Source organism: Cibotium barometz, chromosome 16 (genome assembly GCF_041138505.1).
Source record: "Cibotium barometz isolate CiBa-2024 chromosome 16, ASM4113850v1, whole genome shotgun sequence".
NCBI lineage: Eukaryota > Viridiplantae > Streptophyta > Polypodiopsida > Cyatheales > Cibotiaceae > Cibotium > Cibotium barometz.
The window spans coordinates 51619431-51627355 of record NC_141061.1 but is presented as its reverse complement, the minus strand read 5'-3'; positions in this window follow the sequence as shown (position 1 = coordinate 51627355).

Here is a 7925-nt window from a genome sequence, read left to right as displayed (position 1 = left end):
AATATGAAACAACTCAAACTAAATTGATCTTGGGGTTCTTTTCAACTTACCTTCCATCATCCATCATGAATAGCTTTTAAGGACTCTAAAGAATAATAATTGTGGTTTGGTGAGCTACTTACCATCATTTTTTTGGCATAGGCCCACTATTTTGTGCTTGTACATCTTAAAACAAGGTGAGCTAAATACCATTGCTTTTGAGGCATAGACCCATTGTTTCACGCTTATAAACCTTGAAAGCAAGTGAACTAATATCATATATTTTTCATTGTACAGCTAACAACATGAAAGCATGTGTGATGAATGTAAAAGTGGACTATAATAATCCACTTTATGAAAGGTACAAGCAGTTTACACCTCTTCCCATAATTATTAAAAAAGGATCTAGTTCTAGGTTATTTTTGGTGACATTTTCAATGTATCCAAGTACTAATATAACATTGTTATTTGGTGACAATTTCAATGTATCTACTTCTAGTTTATTTCTTGCATGAGAGAGAGAGAGAGAGAGAGAGAGAGAGAGAGAGAGAGAGAGAGAGAGAGAGAGAGAGAGAGCATTGTTATAGAAATGCCTTGGAACACTAAGAATGGGCTATCATGATAAAAAAGGTAAGACATCCATCATTGTTGTTCGTGTGTGTGTGTGTGTGTGTGTGTGTGAGAGAGAGAGAGAGAGAGAGAGAGATATGCAAGCTAATAGATTCTCTCTCATCTCCTATTTTCTTCCTCCCCCTACATCCAAAGTTCTCTTATTTTCCCATCGAAAGGAGGATAATTGTCACATCTAAGCTTACGTATCCTAAATATGTAAAAAGTTGTGTAGTAGAGTAACAATTAAAACAATTCCAAGGATCCCGCAAAAGTAAAAAGTAAAATAAAGTTATGTAGTAGCAATGATTAAAACAATTCCAAGGATCCCACAAGGTAAAAATAAGGACTCATCTATGTGCTATAATAATTAATAAACATCTTGGTAAATACACAAACTCAAAACTATTTGGTAATTCTTTAATTTTTTTAACCATGTAACTTATTTTTGGTGATTCTTTCATCCCTTGCAAATAAATGAGGAGATTTAGGGGAGTATAATAAACAAAATTTTACCTCTTTGAATAGCCCACTACTTTTTAGACTACCCTATAAACTAGGTAGACAAGATTTGTGGTAGTATACTAAACAAAATTTTCTCTCTTTAAATAGCACACTACTTTTTGGACTACCCCATAAACTAGAATTTGGGTTAAAAATAGCATGTGTTGTTTCCTTAAGCAATGGGACCACTGCACATAAATCCCACTAGGGTGTATGCTTATTAAGATTATGCGATAATACTTTTCAAAGGGTAGGGAAACTCTCCTCTAAGATTACGTTATGATACTTGTCAATGAATGGGGAAACTCCTTTCTAAGAATGGGTGCCTAAAACTTGGTATTTCTAAGAATGGGTGTCTAAAACTTGGTATTCTCCACACACAAGAGTGTACATATGTTGGATTATGTGTTGGATGGGCTGTACCCTCTTATTCTAATGTCTACACTCATGTATGTAAAACACCCACTATGAGGTGTTGAGTGGCCTGAGCACTCGCGTCCTCATATCCACATGGGATGGTGGTGGCCTAGATGGTTTTAAAAGTTTGTCACACTACTAAAGTGGATCCCATAATGGTACACACATGGGTTAAGTAGACTTTATTATTAGACACCATGTCCAAAGGCCTACAAGGCTTAATGGTACACACATGGGTTAAGTAGACTTTACTCTTACACACCATGTCCAAAGGCTACAAGGCTTGATGGTACACACATGGTTTAAGTAGTCTTTAAACTCTTAGACACCATGTCCAAAGGCTACAAGGCTTAAATGGAGCCTGAGATTAGCCCGAATGGATGTGGTAAGGGTAAACTTTATACCACTTTTTGGTAGTTCTTTATGGGTTGGTTCAACAACACGACTTAAGACCATGGAGATCGACATGGTCTACTTATGGACACCCTCATATTTAGGCCTATATAGATGCACCCCATCTCCATACAACTCATTAGTTTTACTCTCTAGATTTTGTTAAGGGCTTGGACATCTATTGTATTACATCAATACAATATTGTTATATATCTATTATCATGCAATTTGAATTTAGATGCACCCCATCTCCATACAGGTCATCAGTTTTACACCCTAGATTTTGTTAAGGGCTTGGACATCTATTGTATCACATTAATACAATATTGTTATTTATCTATCATCATGCAATTTGAGTTTAAAGTTTTGTGTTGTGAAAAGTCACATTTTATGTGAGTGTGGTCTCTATACACTACAATTGTATCCTTTTACATTACATCCAACCTTATAACTTTGTAGTCAGTTCTTGGAAATGTCAATCAAATATGTGCAATCTAGTCCATTTATACACATGGATTTTCATTAAGCTTCTTTTTCTAGTGTATGTAAGCCTTAAACCCAATGTTCATGGCATGGCCTCACTTGTGGCATGGCTTCTTATTATTAATGTGCATGAGTTAGCTATTAAGATTTCTAGAGGTCTATTCACATCGTTATCTCTTTCCACAATTTGCTAGATAACGACTCTTTGTTTTTGCTATCCTTAACATAGTTTAAAATGGTTGCACCACCTAGTAGACAAATATTTATTGTTTCTTTCTAATAATACCCTATTCTAGAAAAGTGCATCACAAAGACTGTATTGATACCAACATTTTCTACCTACTTTGATATCATATTGAAAGCATGCAATCTTCTTTTTATACTATAATTTTGACTACAAGGTTAAGGCCTTAAGCATGTCAACATTGATCTTTATAGTATTGTTGAGTATAATGGTAGTAAAATACATCCAAAATTTGTTTGTAAATATATTTGGAGTGTATCTGTAAATGCAAATAGAAAAATTGGCACCCAAAGTGTGAGCACCCCTAACGCGTATTTACTATACAATACACCTTTCCAAAGCATGACAAGGATACATACACGTATCGAGTAGAGAGTCCCACTTGGGGGCATCATACACACTGATCCAGTGTTCAGCTAACTAATAGCATATGTCTCATATCTACTAGAAAGACCTTACACAAGGGAATGTATGAATCCTCCTGTGGGGTCCCTTCATGATTCTCACAAGTAAGAGATAATTGGTGCCTTCATACAATGTGTATAATGCTCTCCAATGTCTTACTCCTCGATCATGAAGCAGGCAACCTCTACACATTTGGATTGACTCCATTATTTCCTAGAGCCTAATTTCTTGGTTTTCTCCATTTTTAAAGTTTTTCCAAACAGAATTTGAGTTTTTATTTGCAAAGCACTTGTTTATTTATTAGGTCCATCCTGCCACCCGTTTCCTAGTGTTGTATCCAATTTTTACTTTGACCAGATCGGTAAGCATAGCCTAGACCCCATCCAATCCCTTGAGTCTAGCCTGCCACCTTACCAAATCCATAGGCACAGCCTAGACCCCATCCAATAACCTGGGTCTAGCTTGCCACCTTACCATTGGGCCTATGGAGCAAGTGTGAACTCACACACCTATAATTCTTGATTCATTACTCACACACCCAACTAAAGCAATGAAAAGATAGTTCATGCACAAACTTCATGCTAAACATTTCTTTTCACATTTAAACTTAAAGCTTTTATATATTAAAAAGTACTAAAAAACACACGTATTTAAAATCATACTGGAAAACTTTGGAATATCATCCAACTAGTACATAAAAGTAATATCACATGAATCTAGCAATGTCTCCTTACACCATGCCTCTGCTCCTAGAACTAGGAAGACATGCACCACTGAGTCCAAGCACTCTAACTTGTGTAACCATCTGGAAAGGATCCAACAAGTTGCGCATACCAGATTGGTAGGATCTGCTTCTGATGGCCATATACATCCGAAGGCATGAGCACTCTAGATTATGTTTGTTCCAGGGTCTTGTGATGACTGATGCGTGCACCTAGACTAGACCTACCTGGCATCTTACACACTAGAGCCACCTCTGTCCTCACACCAGACATACCAGGATTTCACCCATGTCTGCTAAGATGAGTCAAGGTCTCAGACGGACCATCTTTGCAAGATAAGAATCACCACTCACATGACATCTGCTTGACATCATATCAACTTATGAGGTATCTTCACAAGTTCCACTAAGTATTTGAATAATTCTACTAAGAATTATTCAAATAGTATCCAAACAATTTTTCGATCCAATAATCTTGTTTCAAACCTTTATGGTCCTTTGAGCAAGTAGTCTCGTTCCTCCATCAAATCTCTGAACGTGTTTCTCGATCCAATAATCTTGTTTCAAACCTTTACGATCCTTTGAGAAATAGTGGAATCCATCCTTCCCTTAAGCTATAGGGTCTCTAAGGGTCAACTTATTTGATCTTTCAATTTCTCAATTTCCAAGCTCATCCGTTTTAGTTAGACCAATACTACCAGGTTTCTAAAGGATACATACTCTTAATTTAGAGTAAAAGCACTTCTCTCAAGGGTTAAGGCTAGGATCAATCCTTTGCAGGCTCACTCATCCTTTTAGGGGTTAAAAATAAACTTTAAGTCATACACCTAGCCTTGTATTAAGCTTTTGGTCATAGCACAATTCTTTGTATCATTCCCAATATCTTAGATAAAACTTACTACTTTAAGTAGTTTTTCCAAGATAAAAGTTATCCTTTAGTTAGACCAATAATACAGGTTTCTAAAGGATACACACTCATAATTTAGACTAAAAATTACTACTTTAAGTGGGTTTTACAAGGTAAAAGTTATCCTTTAGTTAGACCAATAATACTAGGTTTCTAGAGGATACACACTCTCAAATAAAACTTACTATTTTAAGTAGTTTTTCCAAAGTAAAAGTTATCCTTTAGTTAGACCAATAATACCAAGTTTCTAAAGGATACACACTTTTAATTTAGATTAAAGAATTTCTCTTAAGGGTCAAGGCTAGGGTCAATGGTTTGCAACTTCACTCATCCTTTTAGGAGTCAGAACTAAACTTTAAGTCATACACCTAGCCTTGTATTAAGGTTCTGGTCATATCACAATTCTTTTTGCCGAGATTATTCGCAATATCTCAGATAAAAATTACTACTTTAAGTAGTCTTTTCAAGGTAAAACTTCAAGGTTCCTTCTTCTCTAAGGCCTCTTCTTCTCTTTTTTATAAGGTTACTCTTAGCCATATAAGGTTACTCTTAGCCATATAAGAGATTCACCTAAATTTTAGAGTATATCATGTACAGCTTAAGCCTTGATCAAATCTTAATTTAAACGCTAGATCTTCCTTGATTTGAGATTAGTCAACCTGTTACTCTAAGTTTAGGCCTTCCTAGCCTTAATTTATTGGGCCTCTAATTGATGATATCTGATTCCTTCTCTTTAGCTTTTCCCATCTCTCTGTCTCTCTAGATTAACACTACTTCTTTCTAGGATTTCACTGGATCTTTTCTTTCATAATTTTTTTTCTAAATTTAGATCCTTAATGGCACTTCTACCCTTAATTTCTCTCATAATTCTCATCTCTATGGAGAAAACCCCACTAGTGGTGGCATTCTCTGTCTACAATTGACTAGCTTTTCTCTAGGTTTAGAGTCATATTTGTTGGAGATTCTATGTAAGTTTGACCTATAATTTTATCAATGGTTTCAAAAGTATCCCTTACATTATGCTATTAGCACATATGTGCACATAAAAATACACATGTATACATTTATTAGCACATAAATATACACATATGTGTACATTTATTAGCACATATGTGCACATAAATGTACATTTCATTTCCTCAACCGAATTCTTTGTCCCAGTTAAACACTAGGCAAAGACTTATCATGTATATTTTTGGGACCTAATTTATTTTCTTCCCATTCAAAACTAGGTTTCCTATGCAATTCTTATGACCTAAACTACAACTAAGTGCATACTTTTCAAACATAAGTGTGCATATAAAATTCTATATTTTTAATGCTAATTTAATTTAATTATTTACGGTCTCAAGGGTTACCACCTATAATAATTTTTCTAACCTTCATTAAGGTTAAAAATCTAGCTATGATTATATGCCACTATGGTTGAAGACCTCCTAGTTAAAAATTACTAAACATAGACTATGGTTCCATACCCATTTTCCCACATATGCTAAACTATAAGGGTTATATGCTAAGGTCGAATCCCACTCATAAAGTGCTAAGAAACCTCAAATAAAACCTAATGATGACTGCTTATTTGATTTCATAAAGTCAATTTATAGCTATGGATATCAAAAGGTCATGTAAGGTTAAAGTACAAGCTTATAAATATAATTTTTATTTTTTGAAAATTGCAAAAAACATGAGAACTAAAAAAATCCAAATGTAAGGGTTTATTTACATCAAGGACATCTTCCAATTATTTACTACAGTGAAGAGATATACTCAATTTAGCAATATCTAGGCCAAATAGTGAATAGGTTTTTAATTAAAAATTCATTTTCCTATATTTGGCTATTCTTAGCAGTGAACTAGAGACTTAAATAAATGGTAATTCACAAATACAATGATTTAAAACACCAAGAAAGGGACATGTACTTGCGTAATTTTAAAAAATTGAAGTATAAAAGGTAGACCTACTTGAATAATAGCTTTGGCTTGATGTTGCTACAGGATGAAGAAAAACCACTCCCAATCCTTGAAAAATCCATGCCTACGTCAAGCATGTATTTTAGTTCCCTACAATCTCCAAAGTTAGCTTACCTGTCCTATTTGACTAGTGTGGCTAGTACTACTAGGTGTAAGGGTGTCATTAGTACTGTAGGAGTATAAAAGAATATTTTCAAAGCTAATGATGAGATTCTACTAGACTCTATGAAAAATGAGAGAGAGGGTCTCTTTAAATAGGTGATGGTCCCTTCATATGCAATTCACCTAAATTGTCATGTATGAGTCAGCCAACCATGCACTTCATTGTAGATGAGTTAACTCAAGGAAAAGGGGCTAGACTAAAGATTACTAAAACAAGAGCCCACCATGCACTAATGAAACTAGAGTTGAGGGAGCCTAACACCACTCATGTAAGAAACCACAAGCCATCCCATTGTTTACCAAAACCATCTAGCAAAAAACCATGTGCATATTATGAGTTACCATTTTCCACTTACCATCTCCTCAACTCCACTTGGTTTCCTCAAACCATGGTTTTCACCCAAACCTTAGAACCTTAGATTAGTTAATTTGTTTTTCCCAAAGGATACACACACTTAGGTTAGGCCTATTTAATTTTATTATCTCTAATGTGCTAATATTTTTGCCCAAGCTCTTAGTCCTAGAGTAAACCCCACATTTTGGATTTAATTATAGGCTCAGTTTATGCCTTCTTAAGATGTCTAGAACTTTTTGGACACGCTTCTCATGATCAACTACGTTCTTGGAGTAAACCAACATATCAGCAAAATACCAGAACAAATGCTCTCTAAAGATCTCTTGCATTAGCGGATTGAAAGTCACAGGTGCATCGGTCAACCCAAAAGGCAAAACTATGAAATCATAGTGCCCATATGTGGTATTGAATGCCATCTTTAGTCTGTCTTGTCGCTTAATCAGATGTGGTAATATCCAGACCTTGAATCAATTTTGGTGAACATTTGAGCTTCGTGCAATCGATCCAAAAGTTCATCAATCCCCTAGGTATCAGGTATTTGTTCTTGATAGTGAATTGATTTAACCCCCTATAATCAATACACAACCTTAGAGTTCCATCCTTCTTCCTTTGAAAGAGAACTGGATACACTAGACTTGAAGAAATTCTATTCCAAGAGTTGCTTTAACTTCTTCTTAAGCTTAATTACTTTAGGTATAACCGTTTTATAGGCTCTTCTCGCAAATTGGCTCATCTCCTTATACAAGACCTATCTCATGATCCACTTCTCTAGGTT